At 40.2% G+C, this 23,552-nt stretch overlaps 1 pseudogene; it reads left to right on the top strand.

Moving 5' to 3' along the window:
- Window positions 1-18,229, top strand: part of LOC109444956 (uncharacterized) — a 176,219-nt pseudogene extending 157,990 nt beyond the window's left edge.
- Window positions 18,230-23,552: the final 5,323 nt, after the last annotated feature.

Below are 23,552 nucleotides of genomic sequence, written 5' to 3'. Positions count from 1 at the left end.
CCAAGCTACGTCAGCAAGTCTCTGTGAAATGAATGAGGACACAGTGTTCTAAAGAGCACACCATTCGACTAGGGATACATAAGAATGATCAAAGCCTCTCAGTCCCGTTCAACCTCCAACTACAGCTTGAATTTGTAAATAACCATAGGATGCATATAAGTCATCACAGCAAATGGAAATCACACGGTGGTTTTCAGGGTGTGATGACGGCAAGGAATGCCCTGGGCCTAGGAAGGCTGAGTTGAGAGGCTGCAAGAGGAAATGGGACACTAGAAGGTAAGCTCTTGCCAATTCAGCAACTAAAGTGTTTTTATTTTTATTTCCAGAAATATCTAGAAAATGTGGGCGCCTGTTGTGCCAGGCTATTTTCCTCGTGCTACAGGGGTCCCAGGGTGACCTTTGACAAATGACCTTGGGATTCTTCAGCATCCCGTTGGCCATGTTGCATTTTGTTCTTGTAAATTTGACCTATGACATGATTTTTAACAAATAAGGAGAAGACGACAGACACTCTTGTTATTCAATAGTGACGTAAGACAAACCTATTTCCTAATATGCTAAGAAAAAATTTAAAATAGGATATGTTTTAGCATTGGCATGAGGAAGCTGAGACATCACCCGTGTTTGGAGCAAATTATGTAAATATTTTAAGGAATGTGTTTACTTAAGGCATTTTGGAGACTAATCTTGACATGTGACCTATCCAACTATTTAAGGTAATAAAGTTGTGCTGTGATGCATTCTACTCTAACTGTAAGCATTTGTCTTAGCGACTTGGTATATAAAGGTCAATACAAACTAGTAAGTTTGTTTTTTTCAACTTCTATTACAATTTCAGAACACAATATTTCCCACATCCTCAGTATTGCATGTATTTGTTGTGGTAGCCTATATTTGGTGAATGTCTGTGGGAAAAAAGAAATTATTTCCACTGACTCATTTGACCTAAGAACACTAATGATTGACTAGAGCAGGACAAAATCGAGTCATTGGATAACGTGACCCTGTACTGTGTCTGAGATTCTGATATTTCTGCCAATGATACAAAACTCAATTTCAAGTGAATCTTAGAAAATTCAAGAATTAGCATATGATTTCTATAGTCATTTCACCTGCCACTTTGAAAAACAATGCGTAGGAAATATGGGGAGTATTTGGGTTAAGTTATCATGGGGACAATCGAGGGTTAGAACTTTTTGCTAAGTTGAGCATGACTCTTTCCCTTTCTTTTCAGCCTGAGTACGCAAAAAAGAAAATATGATTCTAAGATAGGCTTTTTTAATTTTATATTTTAAATATAGATATATAATTCTAGTAAGCACAAGCATAGATTATTTAATAAAGGGCCACTTCATGGGGAGGTGTTTCATTTCTGCTTTTAATTGATAGTGGACTGATAATTGCTGGCATCTTAATGAAAATATGATTGGTCAAGGGAGGGACCAAGTGCTGGTTCCTCTGTGAACAAGGTGGCTTTGCAAATGGTGAGGCCCTTTGGAATCTCTATCTCCTCATGCATTTAAACAGGATCTGAATTTAATATTTATTCTTGTGAGAGGTATGTTTTGTGTGTTTCAAACAGTTACTGACGGTGCCGTGAAAGAATAATGAGGTGTACGCTTAGCTCCTTCTGGTGAGATGAACTTGCAGGACATGTGACTGCAGGTCGGTCACCATGGGACATTGTCAACTTTGGGAAAATGTACCGTGTGTGACAGCTGGGTGACTTCTTGGGAAGGCTCTAATGTGGGGAAAGGCATAAGCAAAACCATGTACCCTGGATACAGACCGAGAGCAGCTAATGCTTGTGCTACACGTAGGAGCCATCTCAAAAAAAAGCCACAGGCAGATCCTGGCCCTTGCTTCTAAATAACCACATGTCTGGGCGCCCCCACCCAGGGTGTGTGGGTCCTGGAAATACGATAAGGACAAGGCTACTACCAAACTGTTAGTGATATCATCCCTGAGGAGAAGCATGTTCAAAAGTGGATGTTTCAGACAACGGCAAAATCAGGCTTGGTACCGATGCTATCTACTTTTACTTAGTTCACCAAAGTGGCCTGGCACTCACATACCCGTACGCATGAGGAGCTGTTAGGAGAGTGTTGACCTTGAAAACCTTGACCTTGAAAAGTATGCCCACCAAAACCCTCTGACACCCATTTTTAAAGAAGGTTAACTCGTTTCTAGAAACAGCTCTAGCATGCATGTCTCATGATTCTCCCCAGAAGACACTGCATTGCATGTCCACCTTCTTGAACTACTGGTTTTCTGAATTCCTCATGCTATTTTTTTTTTTTTTTCTGTATCTTCACATACAGTCTTCTCCAGAATATCTTTTCCCTAATTTCGGATGGGCCAACTTTTAATGGTCCTTCAAGATTTTGTTCAGATGTCGCCTCTTGTATGGTCCTTTCCCAGAATTCCTGAAATAAGAAACACCTTCTTCTGTGCTTTTCCCATATCACCTGTGCCATCTCTTACCTAACTGTACAGTTGACCTTTGAACAACACAGGTTTGAATGGCATGGGCCCACTTATATGCAGAGTTTTTCCAATAAATATACAGTTGGCCCTCTGTATTCCTAGGTTTCATATCCACAGATTCAACTGACTGTTTTCGATCCACAGCTGCAAATTCATGGCTGCAAAGGGCCAACTGTATGCATTGTTCTATGTTATTTTATATAAGGGAATCGAGCATCCTCAGATTTTGGTATCTGTGGGGGTTCCTGAAACTAATCTCCCACAGATACAGAGTGATGAGTAGAATTAAGTTTTGGGGGAGTCAAATGTTATATCTGGAGTTTTGGCTTTCTGGGGCTCAGCACTCACAACCCCTACGTTGCTCAAGGGTCAAACTGTAATTATTTCCTTATATGCATAGTCTCTCCTGATATAATGAGTATATAAATCCTATGGTAATAACCGTTGCATCCTTAGAGCCTATGTGTAGAGTTTCCATCGCCATTCAGTAGATGTTTATGAATAAATAAATACACACATCTCTAAATGGAAGAGCTTTTGCTGTATAGGAAGAACATATGGGATGGCAGATAATGAAGTGGTCATCTTCTTGGAACAAATAATCTGCCCCACATTTAAATTTGTTAAAGTGATACTCACAAACTTCCTTCCATTCTTCTTTCTAATCATTTGTTTTCCAGATCTTCATCGAATAGTTATTCTGTGTCAGGCACTATGTCAGAGTTAGAATAAAAAGAGGATTTCTACAATCTCTTGGAGCCACCACAATTTAGCGGGATTGACCTTCAGATACAGAGACGATTATAAAATATTATGAGGAAACAGTATTGAAGAACATAGAGGACGGCACCTGGCAAGGGACACTGTGGAGGTGAAAGGTCATCAGAAAATACTTTCATGAGGTGACAGTAGATTTTGGTGGTTCTATAATCAAGTCCAGAAAAGAAGGAAGGGCCAATGTGGTGAAGGTGGTATGTTAAGTTTGAGAAGGCTGAATTTGAGTGCCTGTGGTCTAGGTGGAAAAATCTAGAAGCCAGGAGAAAATAGGTCTCATCATCAGGGGAAAAGTTTAGACTCAAGTGATAGATTTGGGAGAAATCAGCATATCGATGGTAAGTGAACCTTAGAGAGTGGACACAATTAGCTGGGAAAGTGCATGAGTGAGAAGAACAGTGGAATCAACTCAGGACTCTAGAGAAGACTAACATTTCAGGCTAATACACAAGGAGAGGATGGAAAGGTTTGCCAAAGTGATACAAATAGTACAAGGAGAAATTCAAGAGGTCCAGAAAGTTCATTCAAATCAACATTCATTACATTTGACAATTTACTGTAACGGAAGATCCACACCATCCATGACACATTAGTCTCTGCTTAACTGTTTGTTCATTGCTGTATCCTAAGTACCCAGAACAATGCCAGGAACATAGTAAGCTCTCAGTATGTATTAGGAATTCACTGAAGACTCTAAGAATGGGGATTTCCATGCAGCATGAGGTCAAATGCCAGATGCGTCCCAGAGAAAATATATGGCGAGCGGTAAAGATTCTAGCAGTATAGACACTTCGTTCAAATGTTTTAGATGGTAATTGGAAGAGAGGTACTGAAAGGGCATGAAATAAAGTAAGCATTATTTATTTTGGGGAGGGAGAGACTCAGAATTATTTATAGACTGAGATAAATCAGAGATTCTGGGGTGAAAGAGTATGCCTACGGGAACAGAGTCCTAGGGGTGGGAAACAAGGCAGAGAACCAAGTCAAGAGCGTGGATGAGTGGATAGTTAACAGGAAGGGAAGAACATGGTATTATTTGAGAAGAAAAAAGGGGAACACGTGGCAGAGGGCAAATCTGTTGGTGGAAGACGGCAGTGAAGCAGCTGAGAACAAGGGGAAAGGAGTCAAGGGCAACACTTGACATGAGTGAGAGGCTTCGGGTAGACACTAAGGGGGTCGGCCAAGAATTAAGAATATTAGTGAGTCCGGCTGACATCAGAGGCCATGTATTTATAGGGTTCTGAGCTGAGAAGTGGATGATTTGTTTTAATAAGCTACTGCTGCCAGGCAAAGTGCATCGAGGCATATTTTAAGAGCACTCCTTATTTGAGGTTTGGCTGGGTGCACTGGACATAAAGGAGGATGGAAAGAGATAGATATTCCTTAAGACAAGGAAGCTTAGCAATAGAGAAAACCATGCTGAGGCTAATGACTAAGTTCAGTGGAAGTGAAGGTCTGACAAAAATGATGGCCATCTTATCAGAGAATCGGCCACTGAAATTTACAGGTTCTACATGAACCTGCCGTAGGAGATGACAGCATTTACAATGTGGCCTGGAGTGGGGGGGTGGATGTGAAGTAAAATGGCAGCAGAGGTATCTGACGTTAGGAAGCTCCCCAAATCAAACAAATCACTAGGCAAAGGGTAAATGCACCGACATAGTGATGCTTTGCTAATTTCGTGCGTTACTATGATACCTCAAGCAATTTTGAAAGACTACAGCTAAGAGGGTGGCTAGAGGGCTAAACTGAAAGAAAGGACTAAATAACTGGCTTTTTCCAGCAGACGCCAAGTGAGTTTCTAGCTCTTTGTATCCACACACGGGGATAAAAATATTTACTGACTGTGTCTGAGTATCGTATGCCGTCATCTGGAGAGCACTTGCCTCCAGGTGGCTCTGTACCCCAAAAAGGGATCACATAACCTCATTTGTAACTCTCATATCCCTTTGGTCCTACACATGCACATGTGGATTTAAGAAAATGGTGCGTCTTTTATATGAAGATATTACCTAACCTCTAGAGTCCTTAAAACTTTCGCACAGTGACAGACGCCTTAGTGGTTTCTTTCAGTTTTATTTTTCCGAGGCAATTTATCTGGAATAATCTCTTAGGATTAGGAATCCTTCCCAGTTTCTTCTTTAGGATCTGGGGTCTATGATGCATTCAAAATGAGCCTGTGATGGGAGCTAGTTTAGCTTCGTAAGATATGCCCTCAGATTATACTCAACATTTTCTCCCCTTTAAAAAACACTGGTCGTAAAAATATATAGCTGGTCAGAAGTCTCTCTGGAGGCATGGCATTTCATTAACTCAAGGAGACACCAGAGACATTTCAGAGCTAAATCTGACCCAACAAAGACTAACATTTTGTAAGATTAGAAGCCTAGACGCTTAAAGCGCACTGCCAGGCCACACATTTGTAGCTTTTTCTTGATGGACTACTGTCTCCTTCTTTTATAGTTTCATTCCTCTCCTCCTCTCTTTTGGGTAATGTGAAAAATGTAAATAATTAGGGTTTCAGAGAGATCCCATCCCATGTTTTTCTGAAACCAGTTGAAGGAGTTTTGTGCTGCATTTGCCATGTTATCCCGAGGATGCCCTGAAATTGAATGCAATTTTTAATGTCAGCTGCATGTGTGGGGCTCTGTGGAAAGAAAGGTGATCAAAAGACTCTCCTGGCTCAGGTGCCCTTTGTCTCAGAGGAAGGTGAGTCACAGCATCTGGACATGATGGAACGAATGATTAACATTACCAGTGAGAATGATTAATATCTTCTCAAAGCACCTACTTCCAGATTATCCATCATTTCATTAGAGTGAAAAAAAGTTCCCTGTGAAAAGGGGCTGGCCCTTTGAACCATGAATAACTCGCCCACCCCTTGACATGTTTACTAATTGAGTAGCAGAGCAGGCTTAATACTTTAATATATTTATACTAAGCAAATTATGACTTTTTTTCCAACGCGCAGGGTGAGTTCGGGATTGTAGTAAAATAACAAAGTGCTTTTGTTTGGCAATTAAAGGTCATTTTATGATTAATACTAAACTTAACCCTTATTCTTGACAGAAAACATTAATTTTTTTTGTCATAAACCATTGACCAGATTTCTTGTGAAGGGTTTTTGCTATGCAATATTGGTTAATTTGCACTGTAGATGTGACATTTAAAAGATTCCTCATTAACCGGGGCCTTTGAAAGCATCTAGTTTGAGCGCAGGTCCTACGACCATGGATTTATTTAGTATTTTAGTTAAAGAGAGATTATGTATTCAGGAAGCGAAAGTTCAGGGATGATATCAGACGTTCTGTATTTTCTTCATCCCCCACATAGAATTAAATAGAACCTTAACTCCAAAACTGAGCTCGTCTCCCAGGGTCCTAGGAATAGCATATGAAAACTATACTGAAAGCCATTTCGATTCATATGGCTTTTTTAGATGGGGAATCAGGAAAATGATTTGTACAAGTCAAATAATGGATCCCTTTTCTATTACCTGAACTCAAACTATTTATTTCTATTAGGTTGGTGCAAAAGTAATTGCAGTTTAAAAGGTTTAAAATAATTGCAAAAAACCGCAATTATTTTTGCACCAACCTAATAGTTCTATTTCAATAGCTTGGGTAATACCATGTTTCCCCGAAAATAAGACCTAGCCAGAAAATTAGCACTAATGCGTCTTTTGGAGCAAAAATTAACATAAGACCTGGCCTTATTTTACTATAATACAAGACCCGGTCTTACATAAGATAAGACCAGGTCTTATATTAATATTTGCTCCAAAAGATGCATTAGAGCTGAGTGTCCGGCTGGGTCTCACTTTCAGGGAAACAAGGCAGGCTTCTTTATTTCATTTTGTTTATGGACAAATTCTAGAAAAACGTCAAATTCATATTCATCTTCAGGAGACATCTCATCTCCATCCTGCTCCATTCCCAACTCCATGGATTGTTTTAAGAGTTTACTTTTCAGCCAGCACTTCTGGGTTATAAAAACACATCGAACCATATGGGAAAGGTCCTTAGTAAGATGGTTTTGAGATGGTTACTTCAGCGCTGTTAAGTGTAGACAGCACTGTGTTCCTGGTACCTAAAGGGAAGGCATTTTTGGGGTAAACACACCAAAAGTAAGGGTTTAGGCCAACGTTGCTCCGCTCACCAGCCGTGGGGCTTTGGGGAGGTGTCACTTCTAGTGTCTTCATACACCGCTAAGCTGAAAGCTTATTAGGCTAAACAATCACTTGATTCATGACACAGAGTCACTGAACAATTTTTTACCTAAATTTTCCTATATTAAATCTTGTGTCATAATCAGTAAATTCTTCTTACATCTCCCCAAATGATAACCCATTTTGGTATCGTGCTAAATAAATATTGCACATTCTGTGGTCTGGGGTCGTGGATGCAAACATATCATAAAGCCTCAATCCCCAGAAACTAAATTGCCTTAGTTAAAGTATCTCTTAAACATTTTGTATATTGTTATGAATGGAACCAACTGATTTGAAACACATTTATTTCAGGGGAGGCCCAAAAAAGAAACTGCTAGAGAACACAATTTATCTCTCACGTCTACAAATGTTTTGTTGCTGCAGTGACCGAAAAAATTACGGATTATTAAAACCAAATATAGGTGTGTCCACCATACTATGTCATGGAAATACACCCAATGACATAAGACCCATTTCCTAAGCAATGGTCTACAGGACACTATTCTGTGAGTCTTTCAGAACCATGAATTAAAAACAAACTCAGAATCTTGTTAGAAATACCAAGCTAAATGAAGTTAAATAAATTTCTTTGCAATAGTTTTCAGATCCTTGTGAAGTTTCAAGAAGACAATTGGGTTTATAATACTTCCCAAATAAAATTAGCAATAAAATCTATCTATCTATCTTTCAAATTAATACTAAGTAGAAATAATTGTACGTACACAAATATGTATAAATGTGTATCTCTATATATTACTATATATTTGCTTCTCTCTCTATAGTACATAGTAATAGATAATGACGGACAATATTTAAAAATTGAGGATACTGTCAGGAAATATTTGTTGTTAGTGGGAAAAAATAAATGACCCCAATGTTAGATGTAAAATCCAACAAGAATGGCTGTGAACAAAATGTAAAAATGTAGAAATAACTTAGGATTGGTAGAATAATTCATTATTTATGGCTACATCTTTTGACTATTTACTGTACACAGACATGTATGGCTGAGTCTAGGCTAAGAAAATGAGGTGGGAGTCTGGCCATTGGCTATATCTTTAGTGAGCGTAGACCAATGACTTGGGTGGAGTAGTGGCTTCGAGACACGTCAACGCAAACCTCTTTTCATGCTTTGGCAAAGCATTAGAAGATAGGAAAGCGACTTTAGAAGGTGGCAGTAAGGACAGCTCTACTGTGACCTGATTGGGTGAGCTTGACACAATCCCCTAGATTGTGCCAGTAAATACTTTCAGTTGAAACATCCGTGCCTGTGGCCAGGAGGAAACCACCCCGATGTTTAGGAAGTTGGTCCTACCTGGCTGCTTCTATCTATAACCAAGGTATTTCATTTAGACAAATTATATCGATGGATGCTTCAAGGATTTCTTTCTTCCATCCTACTATGGTCCAACATCTCCAGAGAGGCACAGAGTTTCATTAACTCAGAGGCATTAAAGACCTTAGAAGAGATCAATCTGCTCTGAGATGTAGCTTGTCACTTCACAAACTTAATTTCCTGTGTTGTAGTTGCTACTTCTGCAACCAACGCCGCAGCTCTTTTGGGACTGCCAGGCAAGTACTCAGGTGACAGGCACTGAGGTACAGAGGACATACGGATATTGTGGCCATGCATCCTGAGTTTAAGGGCTCAAATGCTGGCTCTGCCACCTACTACCTGTGTATTGGGTCAATTTCAACACCTAAGACATAGGCTTGAGCCCCGATACCCAAAATGTGGCATCGATGAGAGTAAATTTGGACTTTAGATATTTTAAATATTTAACATTTTTCCTTCATTTGTTTTCAGCTCTGGAATATCAATGTTAAGTCCCGTTTTACAAAAATTGGCTTTCAGTTCACCATGTTTAAAATTAATATCCAGTGAAGCCACAGCTCTAGGCTTGGATAGAATTCCTTCTGACGTCCCTTTGCCTAGCTACGTGCCAGTGCTGTGCCACGCCAGGGAGACTTTTTGGTTGGCCTTATGGACATGACCGTATCTTGACCGTGAAGGAAGAAATCATGATAAAGAAAATATGATAGAATACGAGTATTTGTCCAATGGCAGAAAGTTCCCCTGCCTTCCACCAGTGACATAGGACACATTAGAACATATCAATTTGCTTTTCACTATAGACAGCCAGTGTGTGCGTGTGTGTGCGTGTGTGTGTGTGTGTGTGTGTGTGTGTGTGTGTGTCACAGCATTACAGTTGGGAATATTTGAAAATCCTCTGTTGATATCCTCGTACATAAGGAAAGAGAAAATCAGGGGAAAAAATCTGGCAAAAACCTTTGGAAAAAGGGGGCAAACTGACGTGAAGTGGAAACCAGAGCAAATAACCAAAGACCAACTCTTATCAAAAGTTTCTTTTCTTCCCCTTTTCTTAAATCTCTCAGGAATCAGTTTAGTTAAGTGAGAAGAATGGAAACTCGTGGACCTCTGTCCCATTGGCTGTGTAACTTGGAGCAAGTTACTTAACATCTCTGGACCTGCGTCTTCCCACCCGCAGAAGAAATCACCCCCATGACCCCATCCTGATCTGTGAGAATTAAATAAACCTCAGAAGGCAGTGTGTTAGTCAGACAGAGGTCATGTCACAAATACCACAAATCTTCAGGACCGCTCGCTGTTTCTGGAGTGGCATGGACGGAGTATTCCCCCACGATTCAGCCTCAGCTTGTCTTTTGCCCTCAAGGTCATGACCTCTGGGACTCAGGTGCAGGCATCCTGAAGACTCTAAGCGTTAGTTACCAAGCTGCGCTTTCAGAAGGGCTCTGCGGCTCCAGCCCTCCCCACGCCGACTCTGGTGGCTTTCTATCCCCCTTTGCCCTCTCTGCTCCACTGCCATCGTCCTGGCTTTTCCCTCTATGCAACTGCTGTCCAGAGCAGCTGCACCCACTACCTCTTCAGCAGTGGACCGAGGAGCGTATTAATCATATTTCTGAGGAGGACACTCCGCTATTTATCTCCCTGACACCTGCAGCGATGGGCCGCCCCGGCTGCCCACAGCCCATTGACTGGTGAGATTACACACCAGCCTGCTCCACTGCCTTTCCCTGCCCTCTCCATTGACTGGCTGCTCAACAGTGGAGTCGTGTTTGTTCAATCAGACATCACTGATGCCATTTTTGTTCTTTCTGGAGAGGGCGTGTGGATTTTTAGTTGAAGTGCTGCATCTGTGGTCTGATTGCAAGTTAAATAAAACCGAGACGAAGGATGCTAGAAAAGATTCTCCCATCATGCCTCCCCTACTGCCACCAGCTACCAGGGGAGTTACGGGGACGTGTGGGCCTCCGCCAGCAGCTGCCTTCACTGAATGTATGACCGGGTTTCCAAGCCCCATGTTTTGTTGTAAATAGTGTACAGATGTGCGTTTATACGTAGCCTTCACTGCACAGTTTAGAAGTTCTTTGCCCAGGCACTGGCTCAGCCTCCGCTCACTTCCACGGCACCCCTTTCTCCCTTCTTGTGTAATCTCGCACTACAAGTCCTGGTTTGTTTGCCTTCTGCATCTCATAGCTTAACTGGCCCCTTAGCGCCTCACTTTTTAGCCCTCTTATTTTATTTCAAAATGCAAAGGAAGGGGGGAGGGTAGCAGGGTTGCGTAATGACTGGAGTCATCCAAAAATGGAAACAGCATTAATAATTAAATTAATTGCCGATTAGCTAATCAGTAAACTCCATAATACACTGGCGGCAGAGGGACAAATGTCTCTGCCATTACACACCAAAGTGTTTTCAAAAGCACTGTGCTCTTGAACGCATTTCCATTTCCGACATTAAAAATTGGCTCAAAATCTGCCTGATTGTGCTGAAGAGGCAAGTTCAAGGGAAAGAAACATTCAATCGAGAATTGTCTGAATGCTTTTTTTTCAGCAAGTACTTACGATGTCCCTACTATGTGCCAAGTGCTGTACAGGTAGCTGAATTTCTTCTGGTTTGCACACACGCACACACACACACAATTTTATTTGCTTATTAACAACAGCACTAAGATTTTTAATCTTCATGTAAAACTACAATGCAAACCTTGCAAACTGACTCATTACATTGCATGTGTGGCTTATATGTCCTTCATTAGAAGGTGGAAACTTCCATCATCTGCCTTGTGTTTAGGATTGCTGAAAATGGTTGGGGGAACAGCAATCAAGGCCATTAGATTGGGGGTCAGGTGAGAGTCCTGACTATGCATAACAGGTATGGTTTTTTGTTGTTGTTGTTCCCCTGAGCCCTCTGAAACTCAGTTTTCACTTCTAAAAAAATGGGGATAATACCGACAACTTAGTGGATTGTAATGAGAGTAAATAAAGATACACACTTACAGAGTTTTACTGCACCTTTAAATTCCAACTTCCAAGAAAGAAAATCGGATTGACATCACTCATCACCATTCGGAAAGAACCCTATGCCCTGGGCCTTTTACCACTGTATCACTGAGTTTCCTCTGGGGACAGGTGATGCAATCAGTGGCCATCCCCTGGCAGGGACCAGCCCAGAAGACTCTCTGTCCAGGGGGAAGTGTGGCAGTTTAAACGAGAAGCGAAAGCTGGGCTCCACAGACAAATTGACACATACAGCTCACTGCAGCTATTTGCATGTTTTTTAACAAATGAAATAAATTGGTCTTTGCTCTGTGTTAGTACATTTGGAAACTCTCACAGTTGGGATCAAGGTAAATAGAGAGTTGAGAGAGAAAAAGAGAGAGAGAGAATTTAAAAAGAATACCCTAATGGAAGCCCAAAGAAAATCTTTTGACAGTATCCCATAATTTTCTCTAGGACATCAGCAGATTCTCTGCCAATTAACTTTAGTTTAGAGGGGAAAAAAAAAATTCCAGGCTATGTTGTAGAAAATTTCTCTGCTGGCAGAGATAACATCTACATAACCCAGTGAGGCTTTTCCACTCTAATTGTAATCAGGTTTTGAACTCGACAAAAAAGCTTGACAGAGGTGAGAAGACACCCTCGGCAAGCAGACTCGCGTGACCGTGTAGCCACTGCAATCTCCGAGAGGTTGCAATGTCAGTGCCACCCTCATTATGGACCTTCAGCAACTGAAACAAGGTCTGGGCCACAGAGTCTCCACGGAGGGGAAGGGACCTTTCAAAGAATGCAATGCAATGGCGGAGAGGACCCACGAAGGCGGAAGGGACACTGAAAGAATGGAGTAAGAATTAAACGCCCCGGCGAAGTCAGGAGATGAAAAATGTTTACCTTCTGGCCCAGTTCACAGTAGGGATTTCAGAGCCTAATCTCCCCGATTCAACAGGTAGTTCCAAACGTAAGACCTCTTAGGTACTCTGAATGACCTGCAGCACGACAAAAATACCCATGTCTAAGGAAGCTCTTTCTCACCAACGCTATTCTGGATAGATTTCGCTTTTCTCGGGACTTCACGATTGGGAGTTCCAAATAAACTGGTACAAATAGCCCTTTAAGTTACGGTTTTGAGGTTTTCAGCAGGTAACAAAAAGGGAACAAGATAACATTTTCATTGATATGATGAGAATTTTGCCTGATAATTCAAACAGTGACTAATGTCAGGCTCGCTCAGCGTGTGTAACAGCCGTGAGAAGGGGTTCCCTCTAACAGGCCCTCATCAGTGTTTGTCCAGAATGCCTCTTACATAGAGGGGATTTCTTTTCATCTGTTTGCAAGTTTGGAGATCAGAGATTACCTAGCTCAGGTGAGCATAAAGTCACCTGCAGATAAACGGCCTGAAAATGTTTCTAACATATAATTTTGTAAGATCCTTTCTCTTGCAAGTCTTTCTGGTTGAAAATTATGCACTATGGCTGTTGCCCAACTGTTTGGGTGTTGAATTTCTAGACCAGGCCAGATAAGAAAATAGCTGTGCCTTGATGACGCTCTCCTGGTTTGACAGTGTCTGTATCTATGATTAAAATCTTACTGCAGATCCAATGTTTCTACTTGCCCGGGGCCTTGATTTCACTGTTTGCAAACAGGCAGTAGAGAGATAGAAAGATTGGAGCAGAGTCCCTTCCACAATCCACTTGATTTGGAACATTTTATGGAAGAAATTGGGATGAACCTACTCTCCTAAGAGTCACTGTATCGTCCTGAGGAAGACAGAACACGTGACGGAGTGTGGGACGGGATTTTAAAAGCAGTGCCTGAAATTTCATTTGAGCAAAGCACACATAAAACTGATGAACATAATTTGTGGGGCCCGGTACAAATGAAAAGACAGAGCACCTTGTTCCAAAAGGTGGTAAGCATTTCAAGATGGCGGCAGCAAAGCATTAGGCCAGGCAGAGTATCGATGTGAACAGGCGGCCCTGTGTTATTACCCTGCTTCTAACAAATCCATGATGTGATTAAATGTAGCTATTTCTCTTCAGTGTTTTCTAAAGGATCAGCAAAGACTGATTATGAGACTAATTAATAAAAAGAACTAGCAAAGTGATTCTTAGCCTCTAGTCCACTTTCAAATTTCAGAATCCACTCAATATTAGACCCCAGCTGGCTGTTTGTAAACCCCCTAGACTTTCCATAAAGGCCTTAGTTGTGTTGAGGGAAATGCAGAGAGCATTATGAGTGTTTCCCTTTAGGAATGAAACTATGCGCATTCGCGTTGTAGGGGCATTGTCCCACTGGGGACAGTGTGCAATGTCACAATGTCCTACAGCCTATGCCAGGTAGCCCAGTGGAGGCACCGGTTGAATAGCCTTTTAGTCATTCGAATTAGGGCATTCAGTTCAAGAAAAGCATGATGAGCTCTATATGCACAGAGCTGAATTAAAGCCGGACGATCCCAGGGCCAATCACATCACAGATACAATTGCAAATGGTGTTGTCACAAAGAGGCAATAAGAGCAGCTACTGCGCATGTTTTTGCAGGGCTCTCAGAAGCTAGCCCATGGGAAGAATTTAGCACACCGGCACCATATAGAGTCTCAGTGACTATGGTCTCTCATTATTATTCTAAAATGAGAGTCCTGCATTCATTTCCATTTCCATTAAAAATGTAGAGGAGAATGTTAAAACTGCCTCAGTGACTGGTGACTGTTGTCTGGACCTTTCTGGTGAATCTGAAGAGTCCTCGAACTCTTGAGGTATCATTTGCCCATTTGGGGGTTTGGCCATTCTGGGGTCCGTAGAAGTTGAGATAATGTCATGACCAGGACTTTGGGGCAGAGGGGAATGATAAAAACTGAACTTTTAAATTGCAAAAGGTTCAGATTTGCAGAAAAATGGCAAAGATAGTACAGGGCGTTCCCATATATCCCACACCTCATTTCCTCTATTATTAAAATCTTACATTAGTGGAGCCACATTGTTAAAATTGGAAAATCAATATGGACACATTATTATTATTAACTGATTACACTAAAAAAGTCTACAGTTTATCCCGATTTCCTTAGTGTTTACCTACTTTCCTTTTTCTCTTTTTTGTATCACATTTAGGCTTCCACGTTGCATTTAGCTGTCATATCTCCTTAGGTCCCTCCTGACTGTGACAGTCCCTCAGACTTTCCTTGTTTTTGGTGACCTTGACCGTGTTGAAGCGCACCGGTGAGTTCATTTGTGCAGTGTCCCTCGAGTAGGATTTGTCTGACGATTCTCTCATGAGCAGACTGGGGCTAAGGGCTTCAGGAAGTTGAGCAGAAAGGACAAGTGCCTTTCTTATTACATCACATCAGGAAAGCTGCTATCAATGTGACTTAGCACCAATGATGTCAACCTTGGTCACCGAGCGGAGGCGGGATTTGTCAGGCTTCTCCACTGTAAAATTACTCTTTTCTTTTTTGAAAGGGAGCATTTTAAGAGCTAAGAGTTCCTGATTCCAGCAGAAGAGCATGACATAACCTGCCTGAGTGTAACGCCCCTGCTCGTCTGTAGGCAGCCATATGGCATTCGTCTATCATGGAAACTAGAATTTAGAAGGCACATAACTATTTGATGGGCCCACAGGGGAGAAGTGGCCCAAGAACGTCAGTATCTGGACATTCTGTCACTAATGTTTATATTCATTTGACACAGTAATCATACTATGTTCACAGAGGTTAAATACATCACCCAGGCTGCACAGCTAACAAGAGGTCAGGATTCAAACCCAGCTTCTTAGACACTGAGCCTCTCCACTGATCTTGTTGAAGGTATGAACGTCTAGCATGAATGGATCTCTTTAGGAAAGACTCCAAATTTTAAATCATATTAAGAGCAGCCCTTTTATAGGAGTGTGTTCTCTGCTGCACAAAGACATGAAAACAATTAAAATCTGAATTTTTTTGTAAGTGCTAATATTCTCTCAATTGCCAAATAATCATGTGGACATTTCATTTCAAAGGACTTAGCAAGGGGCTCCTCACTGAAGCCTTGGCTTGGATCTACTTTTAAAGCTCATTCCCTCCAATGGACCAGACTGGAATTTGACAAAAAATGGGATCAAGGAAGCCTCAAAAAAAGGGCGGGGGGTAGAGATTCACTTGTAAGAGCATTATTTAAGAAATACAATTTCAAACTCTTGTCGCGCCATCAATAGCATCAGTCTGAGCAGGCCTCTGTTCTCAAGTCATTTCCGGACTTGGCCGCGGGAGCTGCAGTTGCCTCCACCTGGTGGCAGAGGTGGCGGCGCGCATGCGTGCTCCCGCCAAGCCAGTCTCACCTTTGCCTCGTAGCTCGCGTGGACCCTGCTCCTGGGCTAAGTCGGCGACAGGAGCGCAACAACTTGGATGGGCAGGGCGACTGTGATGAGCAGTTGAGAATGCAAGAATTGTAGAGACACCAAGGACGGAGACACCCAGAAATCTATTCTTTCCGGCAGCAGCCAAAAGACACCCCCTACGAGTGAGACCTGGACGAGGAGTCTTGGTTCTCCAAGATAGCTGAAGATTTCATTGCTATATACCAGGCCAATCATGGTTTTTCTAATGATGGTGCGTCTAGCTCTACTGCAAATGTCAGCGCCAGGCTTGCAGAGGCACCCACTTATCCCAAAAAGGGGAGAACAGAGAAAGGCTGAAACAGGATGGTTTCATGCTGAACGAGACAGAAATACGAATGTATATGTGTCTGATTTGCCTCCAGACATTACAGTGGATGCATTTATACAGCTCATGTCCAAGTGTGGCTTATTATGAGAGATCCTCAAACAGAAGAATTCAAGGTCAAGCTCTACAAAGACGATCAAGGAAATCTTAAAGGAGATGGGCTTTGCTGTTATTTGAAGAGGGAATCTGTGGATTTCGCATTAAAACTTTTGGATGAAGATGAAATTAGAGGCCACAAATGTCGAGGTGGCAAAGTTTCAACTGAAGGGGGAATATGATTCCTCAAAGAAGTGCAAGGACTACAAGAAGAAGCTGCCTCTGCAACAAATGCAGTTGGATGAGAGACCCAAGAGGAGAGCTGGGCCATCCCAAACCTGCCACAAGTGATTCATCATCAGCAAAAATAGGTTTCAGCCGATGGATTTTTGGGCTGATCCGTTGGTGCTGAATGAGATCAGGGAAGACTTTGGAGTAGCGTGTTCCAAGTTTGGACAAATTAGGAAGTTCCTTCTCTTTGCCAGACAGCTTCCGGGATCCAGAGGAAGCTGACTAGTGTATTCAAACCCTCCAGGGATGGTGGTTTGGTGGCTGTCAAATCTCTGCCCAAGTGTGGGATGGGACGACAGATAATCAGGTGGAGGAGACCACCAGAGAAAGGGAGGAAAGGCTGAAAGGATGGGAGGCTTTCCTCAATTCTCCAAAGGCCAATGAAGGTCTTCAGCGTTCAAATTCCATCTGTGCTCCAAAGGCCAGGCCTTCTCCAGTAAGGTATTTTTCAGGGCACCCTAGCACATCTGAAACGAATGCTCAAGAAGCCGCAGCTGAAATTGCATTTGAAGAACCCATCGATGAGAAGAAGTTTGAAAAAAAAGAAGACGGGGGAGAATTTGAAAAAGATGCTTCTGACAAAGACGCTGAAGAAAGTGGCCCTGAAAAAGAGGCTGAAGAAGGCTGCCTTGAAAGAAAGCCTGAGGAAGGCTGCCCCAAAGAGACCGTGAAGACGACGACTCTGAAAGAAAGTCTGGAGAAGCCAGTCCCGAAAAAGAGTTTGAAGAGTGTAGTCCTAAAAAAGAGTCCGAAGAGAATAGCCCCAAAAGAGAATCCAAAAAGAATAAACTCACAAATGGTTGTGAAGAGAATGGCCTTGAAAAGAAGTCTGAAGAGGAAGATGGTCCCCCAAAGAAATATGAAGCCTGCTCTGAAAAGCAGTTGAAAGATGGCTCCCCAAAAAAATTTGAAGAAAATAGCCTCAAAAAAGAGTTTGATGACGATGGCTCTGACAAAGAGTTTAATGAAAACGTTCTCGACAAAGAGAAGAAAATTACTCAGAAAAATCAGAACTTGAAGACAACAGCTCAGAAAAAAGTTTTTCATGAGGAAGGTTCTGACAGAGAGCTTGACGAAGAGTCAGATGAAAAGGAAGGAGAGGACGATGCATACGAATAAGTTTGTGACATGAGTCTGATGAAAAAGAGCATGAAGGAGATGCAGAGGCAAAGATGTTTGAAGAGTCAGAGGAAAAAGTAGATGCAAAGGAGGAAGAAGATACAGATGAAAAGATGTTCCAAGATGAGGAGTCCAAGGAGAAGTTATTCGATGCGAATTCCAGTGAGAAGTTGTTTAATGATTCTGACACGAGGAGGACTGTGGGTAGCTTGAGGAACGTTCAGGAAAAAGGGCTGTGTCCACTGGCAGCAGAGTTGTTCTCAGTAGTGAAGATGATGAGCATGGTGATGATATTTAATCCCTTAAACTTGGCTTTTGAGGGCACCTCCTCCATCTACATTTTGCCTCTGCTCCAGGGTAATTACTAGTAGGTCACATGAATGTGTTCATGGTGGTGGGATGCCATCAGATTCATGCACGGTCATCTTCATTGTCACCTCTGCTGACTGGTTTTAAATCTAAAATTGGCTGTCCAGTTAACACTTCAGAGTGTAATGCAAATAAACTGGAGACTCGTCCTTTGTCAGATTTGTTCAGTGCACGCAGAATACTATTTTTTCAAGTATTCTGGTTGAAATGTGCAATATTCAATAATAAAAATAAGTTGTTAATATGCAGAAACTGAAAATTGGACTTGAGTTAAACAGCATTTTAAACTCTTGCTATTGCTTTATTCATACTTAGGTTCAGTTTTTTAAGGATTTGGAGAATCCCGTAGGAGTCTCGTTGCTTCCAGCTTATGTTACCACTTAGGTCCCTATTTCTGCTCTAAACCGAACAAGTTAGTGAACTTGTCAACAGCACTTAGGAGTTTTTCCCTGCCCAGTCCTTGTAACTTCTGTTTTCCTTGACTCCTTCTTTCCATGAAAACTGACTATTAGAAGTGCAAGAGCAAACGTCCTGAAGTCCACTGCTTCCATTACTGAAAATATAGAGAGGAGATTAGAATTCTGTGCACTGTTTGGACCCCTCTAGAAAGTTGATTAGAGCTGTGGGACCTCTCCCCAAGATAAGTGTGCACACTACACAACTTTTTGTGTACAGTTTTGGGAGGTTCATAGATCCTTTGGAGTTTAAAAATGTTTTTCATCATGAATACTTTCTGTTTTGTGTTTTTTCTAGAATCATTGTGCCTAGTACTGTGCTAAATTGCTTAGTTCCAATAAAATTTTGAGTCTTTCTTGCTTATGCTTTTAAAAAAAAAAAGAAATATGGTTGCAAGACACAGACATATTTTGTTACACCTTTGCCCACAAACTTATTATTGTAAATGATAATTGTTCAGAACAATGGAAATTTAATAATTGCACATAATAGTATTTCCTAGGTGGTCTTTTTTTGTATTCTACAAATAATCTAGGCATGAAACACATCTTAAGTACATGCCAGACCACCTCCACCACACACACACACACACACACACACTCACACACACACACACACACACTCACACACACTCATACACACATTAAAGATATCACATATATGACGGCAACACTCAGTGATAAGCTCTGAGTCGTCTTAGCCCCAGGTAATATGTGGTGTTGGCAGGGTCTGTATACATTAACACATTTTGACATCTTCTTTCTTTAGCTGTGAGTCAATCACGTTGTATAAAATCCTAATCAGAAATTGCTTTTCTTTTTCAAGCTCATGAAGCTCAAACATAAGTACTGGTTCTTACCTACCCTAGTTGAAGAACAAATTTTGCTTTCAAAGATGGACTTGAAGTTATCATTTAGGGACACACTGATTTGCAAGAACAAATACGATTTACACACCTGTAGCATGAGTCGTATGAAATCTCATACAAACCTCAACCTTCCTTCTTTTTCATTGATTTATATACTGTTAATAAAAATTGCATCTATTTAATATGTACAATATGATGATGATATAAATGGTAAAATAATTACCAGAGTCAAGCAATTAACATATGACCCCCCCTCACATAATTACTATTTATTGTATGTCATGAGTGCCCCTAAAATCTACTCCCTTAGCATATTAACCGTGAACAATACAGTATTACTAAGTATAGTCTTCATGCCTGTATGTTATACCTCTCGGCTTATTCATTCTATGTAACTTTGTTCCCTTTGACCTACATCTCATTTATCCCTCCCCTCTCACACCCCTGCCAGCCCATAGTAACCATCATTCTACTCTCTGCTTCTATGACTTTGTCTTTCTTTGGTTAGATTCCAGATATAAGTGAGATTATACAACATTTGTCTATCTCTGTCTGGCTTATATCAGGTAGCATAATACATTTCCTTTATTCTCATGTCTGAAATATTTTGTTAGAACATTATGTATGTGTATATAATGTATATGTATAAGTATATACACATATAATGTATATGTATAATGTATATGTATAAGTATATATGTAAGTTTATATATATATATATATATATATATATATATATATATATATATACACATGTATATATATAATACATATATACGGTTTTGATTTGCATTATCCTGACGATTAGTGATGTTGAGAATCTTTTCATGAACTTGTTGGCCATTTGTATGTTTTCTTTTGAGAAATCTCTATTCAGGTCCTTTGCTCATTTTTTAATTGAATTATTTGTTTTCTTGCTATTGAGTTGTTTGAGTTTTTTATATATTTTGGATATTAACCTCTTACTGTTCATATGGCTTGCAAATATTTTCTCCCATTGCATAGAATGTCTCTTCACTTTATTGATTGTTTCTCTTGCTCTCAAAAGTTTTTTTGTTTGTTTGTTTGATATAATCCCATTTGTCTGTTTTTGCTTTTATTGCCTGAGCTTTGGGTTCATATCCAAAATTCACTGCCAAGAGCAATGTCAAAAACTTTTTCTGTGTTTTCTTCTAATAGCTTTATTCAAATCTTATATTTAAGTCTTTAATACATTTTGACTAAATTTTGTATATGAAATGATTTAAGAGTTCTATTTTGTTAGGGACTAGGAAAACAAAAGATGAATGAAACTAAGATTTGGCTTTTTGAAAAGATAAACAAAACTGACAACCATTTAGCTGACTACCATGTTTCCCCAAATTTAAGACTTAGTTGGACAATCAGGTCTAATGCGTCTTTTGGAGCAAAAATTAATATAAGACCCGGTATGATATGATATGATATGATATTTATTGTATTATATTATATTAAAGACCCAGTCTTATTTTACTATATTTACTATATTATATGAATTTTTGCTCCAGAAGGAGCAGTAGAGCTGATTGTCTGGCTAGGTCTTATTTTCGGGGAAAGACAGTAATTAAGAAAAAAATGAAAGAAAGAAAAAAAAAAGAAAAAAATGAGAGACAACTTAAATAAATTATAAATGAAAGAGGAGACATTATAACTGATACCACAGAAATGCAAAGGTCACAAGACTACTGTGAACAATTACATGCCAACAAATTGAACAACCTAGAAGAAAAGGATAAATTCCTAGAAACATACAACCTACCAAGACTGAATCATAAAGAAACAGAAAATATGAACTGACCAATGATAAGTAAAAAGATTGAATCAGAAATCAAAAACCTCCCAACAAATAAAAACTTAGGCCTGATTGCTTTAATGGTAAATTCTCACAAACATTTAAAGAAGAATTAATATATCTAATTTTCTCAATAATTTGAAGGGGCTTATTTTACGGGGTTGGCATTACTCTTATACTCTTACCCTTACTACAAGAAAGGAAAATTACCAATACCCCTGATGAACACAGATGAAAATATCCTCAACAAAATGCTAGCAAACAGAATTTAATAGCACATTAAAAGGATCATACAACCTGACCAAGTTGGATTTATCCTTGAGATGCAAGGTTGGTTCAACATACACAAATCAATAACTGTGATACACTACATTAAGCTGAATTCAATATAATACTGGAAGTGATAGCCAGAGCAATTAAACAAGAAAAATATATAAAAGACATCCAAATGAGAAAGGAAGAAGTAAAATTTGTGGATGATATAATCTTATATATAGAAAATTCTACTCCACCAAGAAAACTATTACTATGCATAAGCTAATTTAGTAAAGTTTCAAAACATTGATGAAAGAAATTGAAGAAGACATAAACAAATGGAAAGACATCCTGTGTTCATGGATGGGGAGAATTAATATTTATTAAGTGTCCATACAACCTAAAACAATCTACAGGTTCAATGCAATTCCTATCAAAAATACAATGGCACTTTACACAGAAATACAAAAAACAATCCTAAAATTCATATGGACCACAGAAAACTGACTGGACTAAGCAATCTTGAGCAAAAAGAACAAAGCTTGGAGGCGTCATATCACCTGATTTCAAAATTTACTGCAAAGCTATAATAATCATAGTACTGACATCAAAATAGGCAGAGACCAACGGAACAGAGTAGAGAGCCCAGAAGCAAGTCCAGCATTAGCGATCAACTGATCTTAGACGAACGTGTAAAGAACACACAATGAGGAAAGAAGGGTCTTCAAAAAATGGTGCTGGGAAAACGTGCAAACCTCTACCTTTCACACATGGGTGCCAACGTGAGACAAGAAATGTCAGTGTTCAGATGCCACCCCACATTTTCTGCTCAACCATCCCAAAATTACTCCCTGGGAAAAAAAAAAAAAAAAAAGACCAATCCGGTGAACTCAATCACCTTGCTTCAGTGAAATTTAGACCAAACAATAGGTAGCAGTGACCTGCAGTCCCACGTTCTAAAGGCAAATCTTTCTGGTTCCTTTCTACACAAAATCCAGTATGTTTTCTTTACTCTTGGTCAGCATTTAGTGTTTGTCTTCGATCACGTTGGTAGTAATGCTTTGCATATGGAAGCCAACATTTGGTGCATCGACTGTAAAAACAATCTATCTGGAGCAGGAAACACTCGGTCCCTGATAATAAATAATATGTGACTTGGTATAGAACATGGCAGCAAATGGAATGGTGCTTTGTCACTATGTCCGAGTTTGCTGAAAATATGCCAACATGATAACGTCATTTCAGTGTGATTTAAAAAGTAGCCCTCGATACTGGAGAGAGCTGGGTCAAATCCTGACTGTTAATGGCCACGTTCTCCACGATAAATTGCTCAACCTCTCCTGGTTTCACTTTCCTCATTTGTAGGATCTTTTAAGGATCTGGTAAGAGTATGTAGGTAAGTACTTAGTAAAATAACTAAGGGGTGCAAGCACCTAACAACTGGTAGTAAGGAGATTATGAATTATCATTACAATGGCAGGCTCATCAGGTAATCAGAAGTTTCTTCGAGTGTATTCTGTACAAAGCTCCTGATAAAACACATAAAGGAGTTATTGGCTGTGATCATTTGCGGAGAAGCTGGACTTGTTGCCTGGAGATTTTCAATACCACACTATCTGTACTACAGAAAACCACTTAAAGTTGCTGAACCCAAAGTTTCCCAAATATAGCTCACCAAGGCACTCTTTCTCAAATGACCTCCATCAAAGATCCAAATGATTTACGTGTTCTTCGTACCACGCTTTACAAAATCCTGAGATAGTATAATTTTAACGATCTGTTGATATTTAAGAAGAGAAAAGCCATGGTTTGAATACAGGAAAAAATGAATCAAAGGTTATGCTTTTTCAAATTCTAATTTTA

This window comes from Rhinolophus sinicus, chromosome 13, assembly GCF_057876585.1.
Source record: "Rhinolophus sinicus isolate RSI-liver-muscle chromosome 13, RSI-T2T, whole genome shotgun sequence".
Classification (NCBI taxonomy): Eukaryota; Metazoa; Chordata; class Mammalia; order Chiroptera; family Rhinolophidae; genus Rhinolophus; species Rhinolophus sinicus.
Note: the sequence above shows the minus strand (reverse complement) of the source record. Positions and strands in the feature narration are given on the sequence as shown.